Here is a 14,762-nt window from a genome sequence, read left to right as displayed (position 1 = left end):
CTATTTTCACCCCTTTGCCTTCCCGAAGGGCCTTTGAAACGATGCATCTTTCTCATTGCAATAAAATATATTCTCTTTTATCTTTCCTCTATGAATCAAATGACTTTATGATGATATTCTGGAGAATGATCCATAAGTTGAGTATCAAGATAAGGCCAATCGAAGTCAATTCACGACATGGCCGCTGCAAGCCCCTCATCTCCAATATATTGTACATGAGGAGGAACGGTTCAGTTTTTACAAACTGCACATCGGGATAACATAAAGCAGTCTGTCATCACCCCTCCAAACTTGCGCCATCTTTCAATGATTGCACACCGAGCTCCCTATTCCTCCCCACTCATCTGTAGCCCTTGACTCAGTTATGCTTCATGTGTATGGATGTCCGTGCCTTAACGATAATCAATGAGCCTGCCTTCACTGTTCTCTGGGCAAGATTGTTCCAAAGACACACAGCATGAAGGAAAAAGAAAATCTTCTCATCGCAATAATAAATTGTGGACATCTTTCATAAGAAACAAAGAGTGCATCGTAAGGGTGGTCTCAGAGTTGGGCTTTATTCTGAGGAATCAAGTTTGAGGGAAAGAAGTGTTGCTGCATCTGAACCCAGTACTACTGCAACTTCATCACGGGGTTTCCATTGGAATCGTCTGACTCCTTGACTAAGATAAGATATAATTATATTGGATGCAGTCCTGAAACGTTTACCTCCACCAGTTCTTGAAATAAGAAATTATCCTATGTGGAAATGTAGGGCGGTTTGGGCCGATAACACTTGGACTTTAGATGAGTGAGAGTTGATGTTACTGAGATACAGCAGACCATGATCGAACTTGACAGGGCGGATACTGAGAGGATGTTTCTTTATGTGTTGTTGAGATAAGGAGGTATAAGGAAATGTGTTCCACAGACATCAGCGAAGACTCAGTAATTTCAGATATTTGATTGCTGAGAAATTCAAATGTTATGGTGGAAAGATTGGAGGAGATGCATGGTCAACATTTGTTTTGCGTCGTGTTATAAAAAATGAAGTAATGTGTTGCTAAGGACCATTCTTTAAATGAAAGGGTATTTCCAGAGAAGCTTGAAATGAGTACGACTGTTTAATCTGCGTGCTGCGCTGTTTGTCAGCCTTCTCTTCTTCAGGGAGCTGTGAAGGTTACTGAAGATTACAGAATTGTGTTTGATAGATCTTCGATGGAGCTTTTAATGTGAACAGGCAGGGCATGGTTTTTTGCTCAACCAGAATGTTTCCAAACTGTTGAATATGCTCTCAGGGCCGAATTCGCAATTGCCGGTCTTACCTCATGCGATTTTATCTCACTCGCTTGAGGCTGTTGCAGAAGCACATGAAGATATCATCGGAGCAGTCTGGACTATTAGAATGAGAGAGGATGTGATGATACAAACCTCCCAAACAGTTTCACAAAAAAGGGAAGAGGACATTCAAAATTTCTCAGTTTCTCCACAGGAAGGGGCATGCCTGTTTAACAACCAGAAAAAAAAACATTGAGAAATTGTTAAATTCTGATCGGAAGAGTTTGCTCATTCTCCCCGTTTTTGCGTGGGTTTCCTCCAGGTGCTGCGGTTTCCTCCCACCGTCCAAAGATGTGCAGGTTAGGGTGGATTGGCCATGCTAAATTCCCGTTGTGTTAGGTGTAGGAGAATTGGTGGGTTGCGCTCCGGTGGGTCAGTGTGGACTTGTTAGGCCGAAGGGCCTGTTTCCATTCTGTAAGTAATCTAAACAGGATAACTAGTAGATGGTTTCCAAGAATGGATCATCAACTATTTGCCATCTGTGTTAATCATTTGCATCAGAGAAATGCATGGACTAGAGCTCAACTCGTTAACATAAGAAGGCAGTCATTAAACAGATTGTCAGTTGGACGTCGAGAGTCCAAATTGGGATGCAGAATGGTACACAAATGAGCAAACATTGACCAAAAATAATATATTGTGAGTTCTGGAAAACAGTCCATTTTGGCAGAAAGTATAAAATAAGTGTAAACTCAATAGTTGGTAGAAGAGTGTTTGTAGAATTCAGTTACATGAAGGGAGTTGTATCCGATATGTGGATCACATATAAATTGGAATGCAGATGTGGAAAATGATCAGAACCGTAAACAAGATCATGATGTTTGAAGCAAAAGATACTGAATTTAAACATAGTGATATTTTTACTGAATTTATACAGGTCAGTGGTGAGGCGGTGTGCAGGTATGATTTCCTCATTTACAAAAAATGTAATTACTTTTGAAGCTTCTCAAAGATGTTTCTTTTCAGTCTTTCTTGGAATGAAAAGCTTCTGCTTTGACAGATCAGAATTTTAGACCTCAATTAAGGAATAATCTACTTGAAATATTTAAGATAATGTGCAACATTTTGGATTCAGAATAATGTGTTTTCATTTTACTACAGACATCACTAGGACATTATCTTAAAAAAGAAATGCATAAACATAAGTTTCAAACTAAAAGAGGAGATGTTATTGATGGCAAAAGAAATAGCATTGTGAATAACAGCAGTTAGGACCAACCAGCATGAATTTAAGTGCTGGGATAGAGTGATTTGGACTGGAGGACGTTCACTTTGTCGACTTTTGGGATCAAATAATACTAGGTAAAAACAAGGGCTGCGTGTACTGAAAAGTAGGTTCTAGGTAAACAGAGTGGTGCTGGAAATGCACAGCAGTTCAGGCAGCATCCGAGGTGCAGGAAAATCGACGTTTCGGGCAAAGGCCCTTCATCAGGAATAGAGGAAGACTGCCTGCAGCGTGGAGACATAAATCAAAGGAGGGTGGGGGTGGGGAGAAAGTAGCATAGAGTACTATCGGTGAATTGGAGTAGGAATGAAGGTGATAGGTCAGGGAGGAGGGTGGTGGAAAGTAGCAAAGAGTACAATGGGTGAATGGGTGTGGGAATGAAGGTGATAGGCTTGAGAGGAGGATGGAGTGGATAGGTGGGAAGGAAGATAAGCAGGTAGGATAAGTCATGGGGACAGTGCTGAGCTGGAAGTTTGGGGCTGGGGTGAGGTGGGAGAAAGGAAAATGAGGAAACTGGTGAAGTCCACATTGATGCCCTGGGGTTCAAGTGTTCTGAGGTGGAAGATGAGACGTTCTTCCTCAAGGCGTCTGGTGGTGAGGGAGCGGCGGTGGAGGAGGCCCAGGACCTCCATGTCCACGGATGAGTGGGGGGGGGGGGGGGAGAGTTGAAATGTTGGGCCACAGGGCGGTGTGGTTGATTGGTACGGGTGTGCCAGAGATGTTCCCTACAGCGCTCTGCGAGAAGGCGTCCAGTCTCCCCCATGTAGAGGAGACTGCATCGGGAGCAACGGATACAACAAATGATATTGGTGGATGTGCAGGTAAAACTTTGATGGATGTGGTAGGCTCCTATGTGGACTTGGATGGAGATGAGGGAGAAGTTGTGGGCACTGGTTTTGCAAGTCGTGCGGTGGCAGGGGAAGGTGTCAGGATAGGAGGGTGGGTTGTTGGGTGCGTGAACCTGATCAGGTCGTCACGGAGGGAAAAGTCTTTGCGGAAAGGTTCCTCATTTCCCCTCCCCCCACCTCACCCCAGCTCCAAACATCCAGCTCAGCACGGTCCCCATGACTTGCCCTACCTGACTATCTTCTTCCCACATATCCACTCCACCATCCTCTTGACCTATCACCTTCATCCTCACCCCCATTCACCCATTGTTTTCTTTGCTACCTTCCCCCGATCTCCTCTCTGACCTATCATCTCCATCCCCACCCCCATTCACCTATTGTACTTTGTGCCACTTTCTCCGCACCCTCACCCATCTCTGATTTATCTCTTCACTTTGAAGGCAGTCTGCCTCTATTCCTAATTAAGGGCTTTTGCCCGCATCGATGATTTTCCAGCTCCTCGGATGCTGCCTGAACTACTGAACCTTTCCAGCACAACTCTAATCTGGACTCCAGGAACAAATAGTACGATTGTATGTTTCAACTCAGACAGAGAGAGAAAGTACGACAAAGCAGATAAACAGCGGTCGAATGCTCCTTTTTTTCTTTCTTTGCTACTCCACACAACAAGCTCGGTGAGCTGAAAACGTGTCACATTTTTGGAACCTCTTTATCAATCCTATAGATGTTTCAATGAAATCTCCCCACGTAATGCGGCAAAGTGGAGTGAGCCGAATGTAACTGTACGAGAATGCACCCGCAGAAGCAGAATCTTGTCTGAAATTAACAACTTTGCACTACCATTCGTGACAATCTGCCAATTAGGATTTTTCTTTTAAATTAGTACTTTGTGCCATGTTTTTCCAAAGTGATTCGTGTCATTACTTTGTAGTATCTTTATGTCTGTGCTTGCACTGACATGTGTGTGTGTGTCTGCGTTTGTATACCGGTGTGTATGTGGCTGGTTCAGGGTGACTTCATGTGTCTGCGTTTGTCTTTTTCTATATCTAAGTGCGTTAATATGTTTGTGCGCTTCTGTAGAGGTGTACGTGTATCTGTATAAGTGTGGTAATATGTTGTGCGTGTCTGTGTATACATGTATGTCTAGCTGCGTGTGAATCTGTGTCAGTATGTTTTTGAATAAATGTGTGTGAATGAATGCGTCTGTGTCAGAATGGTTGTCTGTATCCTGTCAATGTGTGGCAATGAATCAGCAATTTATAGAATTGTACACACATTAGCATACTTGCATATTCAAAAATGTTCATCAGATGCTTTTCTTGAAGAAGTTGATCTTCTGAATAAACTAGTTATTTACTGCTGACTAAATAAACCTAGCTGACTTGTTCTTCACACTGAACCTGACACGGTTATATAATTGGCCGTAACACCATTCTGTTGTGAAAATGGACCTGAAAGTTTCAATCTGTTTTCTCAGCACAGATGCTGCTTGGCTTGTGATTTCCAGTAGGTTCAAGCATATATGTGGCCATGTCGCAGAACATCTTGTATTGAAATTTTTGTGACCAGTGGATGTGTATTGAAAAGGAAAGAGTAATCATTCCAAAATGCAGTAAGTCATGTCTGAAGAATATCTTGTAATTATCGTTGGAATGTAAAATGCTGTTGCACACAAATTCACGCATTCTATGTCTATAAATTATTTAGAGGATCAGTTACATTTTTGATCAATGAGCGAATGATGCATAACATTAATAGACATAATAGTATGGTTGAGATCATAAACGGATCAGCCATTGTCTAGGTTTTGGACGAAATTCATCAAATCTTCAAATATTCTACTCCTGTTCCCAGTCCTACGTGCCTCTGTTTTAATCAGTCCTTCGAATCTGCTTCAATGGTGCAATGGGAGACCATTTCATCTCCCGAACCTGCGCATCAAAACAGGGAATAAACATTTAGAGCCTCGAAAGATTGTAAATTACTGTTACCTGTAGACTGAGGAACTGTGAATGGGAAACGCGGGTTTCCTGATGAACAGCTCAAACATCCTGCTTTATAGAGCTATTCCCGCCTGCCAATTCCACTTCATTTGTTGGTCATGCCGCCAGACCAAGGTTTTTCTGGACGGAGCATTTGTAAATTCCCAGGCTTAGTTTAGCATGCGCTAGGATCACGCTGAATACAACGTATTATAGCTAACCTCCAGGAAAACGACCACTGAATGTCAGTTATCAGAATAAGAAAGTAAGGAAAGGGATCAGGAGTATGCCCTTCAGTCCCTGCTGCACAATTCAACATGATCTACTTTTTCCTGCCAAAGCTATGCCACATGATATGTATTTCAAACCAGATTTAAAGCAATTAATCATCTTTCTCTTCTCTGTGTCTTATCAAATCTTCAGTACAAGGATATGCATTGCCATCAGATCCAGAAATGTGCAATAAATGTTTATGTGTATGCCTTACCAAATGACTTAAGCGAATCCAAATTCACTGCTGGACGACTCACTTTTAGTTCTATCGAATTGTCATATCTTCAAATCAATCAACGCATTTGTCAAAAAAAAGTTTCCCCCAAAACGAGCTCATTATGTTTGATTTCTTTCTTTTTAAAAATGTCAAGGATTTTTTTTGTTCCATAATAATGTGCCCCAGCACTTTGCAAACGTTCAATACAAGGCTAACTGGATCGTGTGATCCTGATTTCTGTCTCCGTAGCTCATGTAATAACAATATCACATTTAGCGATTTTTAAAAATCCGTAGTACCATGTTGGACTCCATTCAATGGCGGAATATTCCAAAGAATGCCAGAAATATATTTGCAGCAAGTTCCTTTAAACTCTGGGAACAGGCCAACATCTCTCAGTAAACAGTCTGTCTGTGCTTCCATTCTGTTGTCGAATATATTCTCTCTGTCAATATATGACAACACCATACTCAAACGCCGTAAGATATCCATGCTGAAATGCAGCAAGATCTGGACAATGTACAGACTTGGGTTGAAAAGTGGTAAGTAACACTTGTAACCATCATCAGTCAGAAAAGATTTACCCACTCGTCATGCTGTGTTGTTACCAAATCTGAATCTCTATTATCAACATCCTGCGGGTTATCATTAAATAGAAACTCAAAAGACAATCCATATAAACATATTGGCTACCTTAACAGATCAGAAGATGAGAATACTGTGGCCAGTATTGCACGTCCTATCCTACCTTCCGCCCCATCCGCAAGAAAAGGTCCATCTACAACGTACAATCAGGAGTGTGATAAACGATATCTCACTAGGCTGAATGTGTGCATTTCCCACAATGCTTAAGAAGCTTCAAACCATGCAAGGCAAAGCAGCTGGCTTGATCGACAATGCATCCACAAGCATTCTTTCCCTCCACTACTGATGCACACTACCAGCATTGTGCAACAAATACAAGAGGACACTGTAAGATTTCACCAAAGATCCTCAAGCAATACCCTCCAAACCCCCGACTACTTCCACCTAGATGGGAACTGGCAGCATATTCATGGACAGACGATTATTTGCAAGACCCCCATCAGGCCAGTTACCATGTTGAATCGGAAGTCTATCTCCCGAATTCCATTGTCGCTGGGTAATCTGTTAAATTCCTGTATTTCCCACACTAATCTCGTTATGGTCAACTCAAAGCAGCTAGAATACAGCTCACCACCATTTTATGAAGAGCAACTGGAGATGGGAAATAAATACTGGTTAGCCAGCAACGCTCACATCCTGCTCTTGAATACAATCATCTTTCCAAATCTTAAAGTATTTAATACATTTGTGGTTTTTGTTTACATGTAAATATTGATTTGAATTATCTCCCATTTCCGCTTTATAATTTGCAAATTTCTGGTCGCACTCTCCAGATGCCCTCCACAAGTATTTGCTTCTGTTTTTTTTTGATGTACACGGAAAATCTCTTGTCGTTTTAGTATATAGCTCATAACAATTTGTTTTCTTCAACAGAGTTTAACCAAATTATTGAGTTTACAGCTATTGGTTGCTGGATACTAAAACTAATTACATTCTTCTGGTCTACCACCAGTTATCAGACGTTTGTATTTTTTAAAAATTCGATACTCATGAACACACCCTATAATTGTGGATGATCTGTCATCTCATTGAACTCTTTTGACATATTTTACGCTAAAAGTTATGTAATATGTCTTCACAGATATGTTGTTGTTTATCAACTGACTTTCCCCTTAATCTATATTCCCAGCTTACTTTAATCAAGAGGTAATTCAAATGCACATTTGTGTTTGCTTAACTAATGTTTCTTGCCAATCATCCAAGCTGAGAGATATGGTTTGGCAGCTTACATATTTGGGTGAACGCAGAATTAACTCAAAGTGACAAGCAGACGATCAAATAACAGAAGAAGAACATCTTGCAAAGACGAGGGTCAAAGTGACTCAAATGCCCTATTCAACAGAGAACTCCTTTGCATACAATGGCAAGTGACTGCAGCGTAAGTTACACTATTTCTTTGTTTCGGAACTTCGTAACTCCAGCACCACTCACTCTGCAGAACGCAAATTCTTGTTCAGGGAGAGAAATAAGAAAAGGTAATTCATTCAAAAATAAACCGGTTTGAATAATTCACGAAAGGAACATAATCAGAGTGAGTAAGAAAACGATGTGGGAATGTGACTGATTGGTAGAGTGACGTTTTAGATGGGCCCGACAAAGGCAGCGAGTATTAATATGGACGCCTCAGCCCACAAAAGCCAGTGTAGGTCAGTGAGGGCAGAAGTGACGGGTATGCAGGACGCTGCGTGATTTGGCGTCCAGGCAGCAGAGTTATTGATGAGCTGAAGTTTTTGGAGGGTGTTAGATGTAATGTTATTGAGACAAGTATTGGAAAAACAGACACTGCAGTCATGCATCAAGGTGTAGGAATGTTCCAGTCGCCGTGGAGCTGAGGTATCGACAGAGGTTGGAGATGTAATCGAGGGAGAATTACGTGATTGTGCTACTAGACTTCAAATATGATCAGAAACTCATCTCTGTCTAGTACAGAAGATGGAGTGCTGCAGACTCATTGGTAAAGGCTCAGACTTCCACTGGCAGATGGATCGAAAGCACATTCAACACTGACAAGATTGGAAGCTCTAATGGAGCATGGGTTCCATTAGGAGGCAGAAACAGAAGTTAATTTACAATGACACATACTATCGTTAGTTAGATCACTTACTTGACGGTTGGGAAAAGGACCATACCATTGTGATAATGATATGACGTTGACCGCAACGATTGTTAAAGTAACCGAACAGCAGGAAGATCATACAGTCTGTACACATAACTGACTCTGTATGGGCTGTGTTTTGTATATTAGAGTGAAGGTATTATGCTATTGAAATGCAGGACATCAGTGAGACTACATGATGAATCGCCTGTGCAGTTTTGCTCAATAATTCTTTTAATTACATACATGTGCTGAATGCAATCCAGAGGAAATTGACTTAATTCATGCCAGCCATGTGTGACCTATGTTATGAGGAAAGTGCACAGCGTTTGCATGGGAGTTTAGAAGTGAGGGAGTTGAATTTATTAATGATTGCAAATTTCTCCACTATCCTAACACTGCGTCCATTAAAATGAGTTGTCGTCTTGTGACAAGTCCCACTAGAGTTTGTTTAATGTAAGGGTCATCCGTTTCTTTATTTCAGAGATGAAAGGTTTCATGTTTCTTTATTTTCTTGCAGGTTTATGGCAGTTTTGAATCTTTTGCTTCAGTACAGACAATCATAAGCATCACAACGACCAGTAAGTCATTCAGTCTCTGAAGCCTGCGCCCGATTTAATAAGATCTTAGCTGAACTGCCTGCAACTTTCAATTAGCATTCCTGCCTGTCTCATGACAACGGATCAAATGATGCCTTAAAAATATGAACGGATATTTGCACCACTATCTTTTCAAGCAGAATGTTCGAAAATACCAGTGCCTTGCAAAAGAAGAAAGTAATCGTTGTTTTGTCCGGATATTAAAGTACGTAAATGGAAGCATTCCCTTCGGTTTTACCCCGTCAAGATCCCACAGTATCAGAGTAAGACATAAGACATAGCTGCAGAGGTAATCCATTCAGGCGAACAAGTCGGCTCTCCACCATTCAATAACATGGTGGTGTACGTAATAAGTGAATCATAGAATTTAACAGTAAATAATAAATCCATTCGATCCATCCTGTCTGTATCAGTTCCGTCAAGTGCTACGAGTCTAATCCCACCCCCGTGCCCTATCTCCACAGCCATCTGTAGAAGCAAAGATTGGACTTCACGTTGGGGAACTGAGCGACAATTCCAGCTTCAGTGGGGGCATATTAATCACTGTATTCTCAAATACATCTCTTTATGTTATCCTCACAGTACTTCATTCACTTAGTACTTTCAAAATCTGTCGACCATCACCCTGGAATATCACTACAGACACAGCTTGGAAAGAAAAAGCATTTGATGTTTCTGTCAAAAATAATGATCTTTTAATCAGAAGATATTTTGTCCGGTCAGAGAATCTCCCGCAAGGAGAAATAATATTTTGATAAATATCCTGTCAAGCCCAGAAATAATATTATATCTCATTTCCTCGTGAAGGTCTTCTCACAATGTTACAAACACCAATGAATACAGCCCAAACTATTCAAGTTCAATTTCCGAGGAAGCACATTAATTCCTGTGGTAAACATCCTGAACCTTTTCTGGCATACCTCCAAATCACGTGGACCTGTTTCTTCCAAAAGGATGGCCATAACTATTCATGGTGTTGCATTTGTGGTCAGAAAGAGATTGATGTATTTCTGATGTGATATTGTGCACACCAGAATTAATGACTAACCGAGAATTCACATTTCCAAATTCTGATGGAACTTGGAAACAAGATTATTTTTTGTAACTCAAACTCGAGGACACACAAACTACTTGGTGTAGCTGTTTCTGATGGATTTTCACAATTGAACATCACAGAGCTGTTCTGTTATTATTCCAACATACTTTTCCATTAGCCAACTCATTGTCCAATGTCTTCGTGTTGCATTCCATCATCAATTTCATGTAACACCCTCACGACTTGAATTGGTGAATCATTTGTGTTTTCCTTGCAAACATGCATTGAGTACAATCGCTTCCCTTCACCCCTGCCATTCTATTACAAATAATATCAGCAACAGCATCGACCGTTCTGTCATTTCTACAGTGATAGGACGCCAATGTAGATGTGCTACCTTGATCACAGCTTTCTTTTCTTTGGTAAGATTATTTTGCGGCTGATTGCTTCAATAAAGTCAACACTGAAAGTCTTTTACTAATGAGAGAATTCAAACCATACAATTGGCATCAATCCGTACTGCAAATCGGATATCCAGCCAACTGAGCTCACCAAATCCCTGGAACCCTGAATAATAAAGCATGCCCGCTAAATTTATATTCAATTCTGCTTATCATAGCTGAAAAAAAAACTTCATTATTACTTGATATATGTGTACAAAAATGGTTTACAATTCTTGCATGAGAACACCCGGATCCTACTGCTTTTTATGTCTCCATGACCTCTCATCTATTCTGTATAATTCCTCAAGAATAAATTCACACTAAATCGCACAATCTTCTACTTCTTCTACCTTCTTGAACTCACCTGATATTTGATTATTTTCATTATAAACTTCTGTGATTGATTGAGATGCATTCGTGATTTGTTTTTATTGTGATGTAGATAGGTACTTGTTGAGGAGGTGAAGAAACTTTTTTGGAGGTAGAAAACAGTGGCATTTATAACAGAAACAGAGGAGGCATTTTTTTGTATGAAACGAGGACTCATTAAAATATGTTGAACTTCAACCTCTTCTTTCAGTTTCCAGTTTAAGGTAAGAAAAACTTTAATATTAACTGTTACATTGTTTCCTCGGTTTTTCTACCTGTTGCATGAAGTAATGTTTCACGTTTTAACTCTATGTCAATGACTGTTTTGTGACTACTTTTTTTGTACCAATGTACCTTTACCTGAGGCGGTACTTTGTCTTATAACATTGCACCCTCTTTTACTGCACCCCCATACCTCTGTACTCCATGACAATTAAATCTAAAGTCTACATATAAATGCAAAAGAATGTCAGATTTCAAGGGCCAAATTGCCCAGTGTCGATGCATATTCTGACACGAGTTCTTTCTCAACGACATTTGTTTTTCCATTGATGCTAACTTCAGGAAGTTCCTCGCGAGTTCCGTTGATCAAGTGTGCTGCAAAAATATCACGAGGCGTCCTGTGACAACGCGGTCTGAACTGACAAACACACCCACCCGAAGGACAAGGGCAGCGGATCATGAACGAAGCAAATACCATTTTCCAGAGTCAACTGGGGACTGAAGATAACTTCTGGCCCAGAAAACGTCTCTCGCATTCCAGAACCGAATTGAAGAGAAAGGAAAAAAAAATACTTAGTTCACTGACGTTGTTGGAAAGTTTTGTACTGCCCTTGATGAAGATAAAAATAATATTTTCACCTCGCCCAGGTATCATGACCACCAAACTTTAGAAACATATTGCACAACATGCTGGGAAATTTCTCCTTCTGCCTTGGAAGTTGGGGTTCATGGAAATTCAATGGAACAGTGACCTTTGTGTCCATGGACCCCAACATCCTCACCGCGGAGTGAGACTCAAAGATTGTTGAATGGCGTGGCACACCATTGGAAGCACCTCTTTTTTTGATTTCAGTTGTGATACAATGGACTACTGGATTATCGATAAATTCGAAAAATGAGTGAGACTCAAAGATTGTTGAATGGCGTGGCATACCATTGGAAGCACCTCTTTTTTCGATTTCAGTTGTGATACAGTGGACTACTGGATTATCGATAAATTCGAAAAAATGTAGTTGGAAAACTTAGCGTACATCGGCCCCCACATTTCCTCCTCCTCAATTTTAAGACGATGTTTGTCCCAGTAGCATTGTTTACTGAATTTGTCAGTTAACTTCCAGATCTTCATTATATCGACGTAACAGCTCTACAAAAATGCAGGAAAGCGTTCACTGCATCTCCACCAAATTTCCAAAGAGAGAAGACATAAACTGCTGCACATGCACGGAATAGAATATCAGTAATTAGTAGAAACTCACCGATCTATCTTCCCCTCTTCTCCTCATAATCTGTTCCAAAGAAACATGACCACTTTCTTCTCTGAAACTGCAAAATTGACAGTTCATTTCTCCAAAAATTTGGTTGGCAGTGTAGCTCACACGATCTTCTGCAGATCAGAAATTCTAATGTCTGCGAAAGTTTGCCTGTGAAGCTGAGCATCAGGTTTAGGGGTGGGATACACAAGCAGAGAAAAAAAAAACAGACAATTGAGGCAGCGAATTCAATGCACATGGAAGTTGAAGTTTCTTTTAAATAGTATGGTAACGTCAGAGTTGAAACTTTATTGCTGGAACAGCACAGCAGGTCAGGCAGCATCCAGGGAACAGGAGATTCGACGTTTCGGGCACAGGCCCTTCCTCAGGAATGAGCAGAGAGTGTTCAGCAGGAGAAGATAAAAGGTAGGGAGGAGGGACTTGGAGGAGGGGAGTTGGAAATGTGATAGGTGGAAAGAGGTCAAGGTGAGGGTGATAGGTCGGAGTAGGGTGGAGGCGGAGAGGTCAAGAAGAAGACTGCAGGTCAGGAAGGCGGTGCCGGGCTGGAAGGATCCGGCTGAGACAGGGTGGGGGGAGGGGGGATGAAGAAACTGGTGAAGTCCAAGTTCATCCCCTGCGGTTGGAGGGTTCCCAGTCGGAAGATAAGACGCTCCTCCTCCGACCGTCGGGTTGTTGTGGTTTGGCGGTGGATGAGTCCAATGACCTGCATATCCTCGGTGGAGTGGGAGGGGTAGTTGAAATGCTGTGCCACAGGTTGGTTGGGTTGGTTCGTCCGGGTGGCCCAGAGGTGCTCTCTGAATCGCTCCGCAAGTAGGCGGCCTGTCTCCCCAATATAGAGGAGGCCACACCGGCTGCAGCGGATGCAGTAGATGATGTGGGTGGAGGTGCAGGTGAATCTGTGGCGGATATGGAAGTTTCCCTTGGGGCCTTGGAGAGAAGTGAGGGGGGAGGTGTGGGCGCAAGTGTTGCACCTCCTGCGGTTGCAAGGGGAGGTGCCGGGAGTGGTGGTTGGGTCGGTGGGGGGTGTGGATCTAACAAGGGAGTCGCGGAGGGAGTGGTCTCTACGGAAAGCTGATAGGGGAGGGGAGGGAAATATATCCTTGGTGCTGGGGTCTGTTTGGAGGTGGCGGAAGTGACGGCGGATGATGCGCTGTACATGGAGATTGGTGGGGTGGTAGGTGAGGACCAGTGGGGTTCTGTCCTGGTGGCGGTTGGAGGGGCGGGGCTCAAGGGCGGAGGAGCGGGAAGTGGAGGAGATGCGGTGGAGGGCACCGTCGACCACGTCGGGGGGGAAATTTTTCCCCCCCGACGTGGTCGACGGTGCCCTCCACCGCATCTCCTCCACTTCCCGCTCCTCCGCCCTTGAGCCCCGCCCCTCCAACCGCCACCAGGACAGAACCCCACTGGTCCTCACCTACCACCCCACCAATCTCCATGTACAGCGCATCATCCGCCGTCACTTCCGCCACCTCCAAACAGACCCCAGCACCAAGGATATATTTCCCTCCCCTCCCCTATCAGCTTTCCGTAGAGACCACTCCCTCCGCGACTCCCTTGTCAGATCCACACCCCCCACCGACCCAACCACCACTCCCGGCACCTCCCCTTGCAACCGCAGGAGGTGCAACACTTGCGCCCACACCTCCCCCCTCACATCTCTCCAAGGCCCCAAGGGAAACTTCCATATCCGCCACAGATTCACCTGCACCTCCACCCACATCATCGACTGCATCCGCTGCAGCCGGTGTGGCCTCCTCTATATTGGGGAGACAGGCCGCCTACTTGCGGAGCGATTCAGAGAGCACCTCTGGGCCACCCGGACGAACCAACCCAACCAACCTGTGGCACAGCATTTCAACTACCCCTCCCACTCCACCGAGGATATGCAGGTCATTGGACTCATCCACCGCCAAACCACAACAACCCGACGGTCGGAGGAGGAGCGTCTTATCTTCCGACTGGGAACCCTCCAACCGCAGGGGATGAACTTGGACTTCACCAGTTTCTTCATCCCCCCTCCCCCCACCCTGTCTCAGCCGGATCCTTCCAGCCCGGCACCGCCTTCCTGACCTGCAGTCTTCTTCTTGACCTCTCCGCCTCCACCCTACTCCGACCTATCACCCTCACCTTGACCTCTTTCCACCTATCACATTTCCAACTCCCCTCCTCCAAGTCCCTCCTCCCTACCTTTTATCTTCTCCTGCTGAACACTCTCTGCTC

This window comes from Chiloscyllium plagiosum, unplaced genomic scaffold, assembly GCF_037043375.1.
Source record: "Chiloscyllium plagiosum isolate Xiang-an unplaced genomic scaffold, Cpla_swu_hap1 HiC_scaffold_46, whole genome shotgun sequence".
NCBI classification, from domain to species: Eukaryota; Metazoa; Chordata; class Chondrichthyes; order Orectolobiformes; family Hemiscylliidae; genus Chiloscyllium; species Chiloscyllium plagiosum.
The sequence above is the reverse complement of the archived record's forward strand: the minus strand, read 5'-3'. Positions refer to the sequence as shown.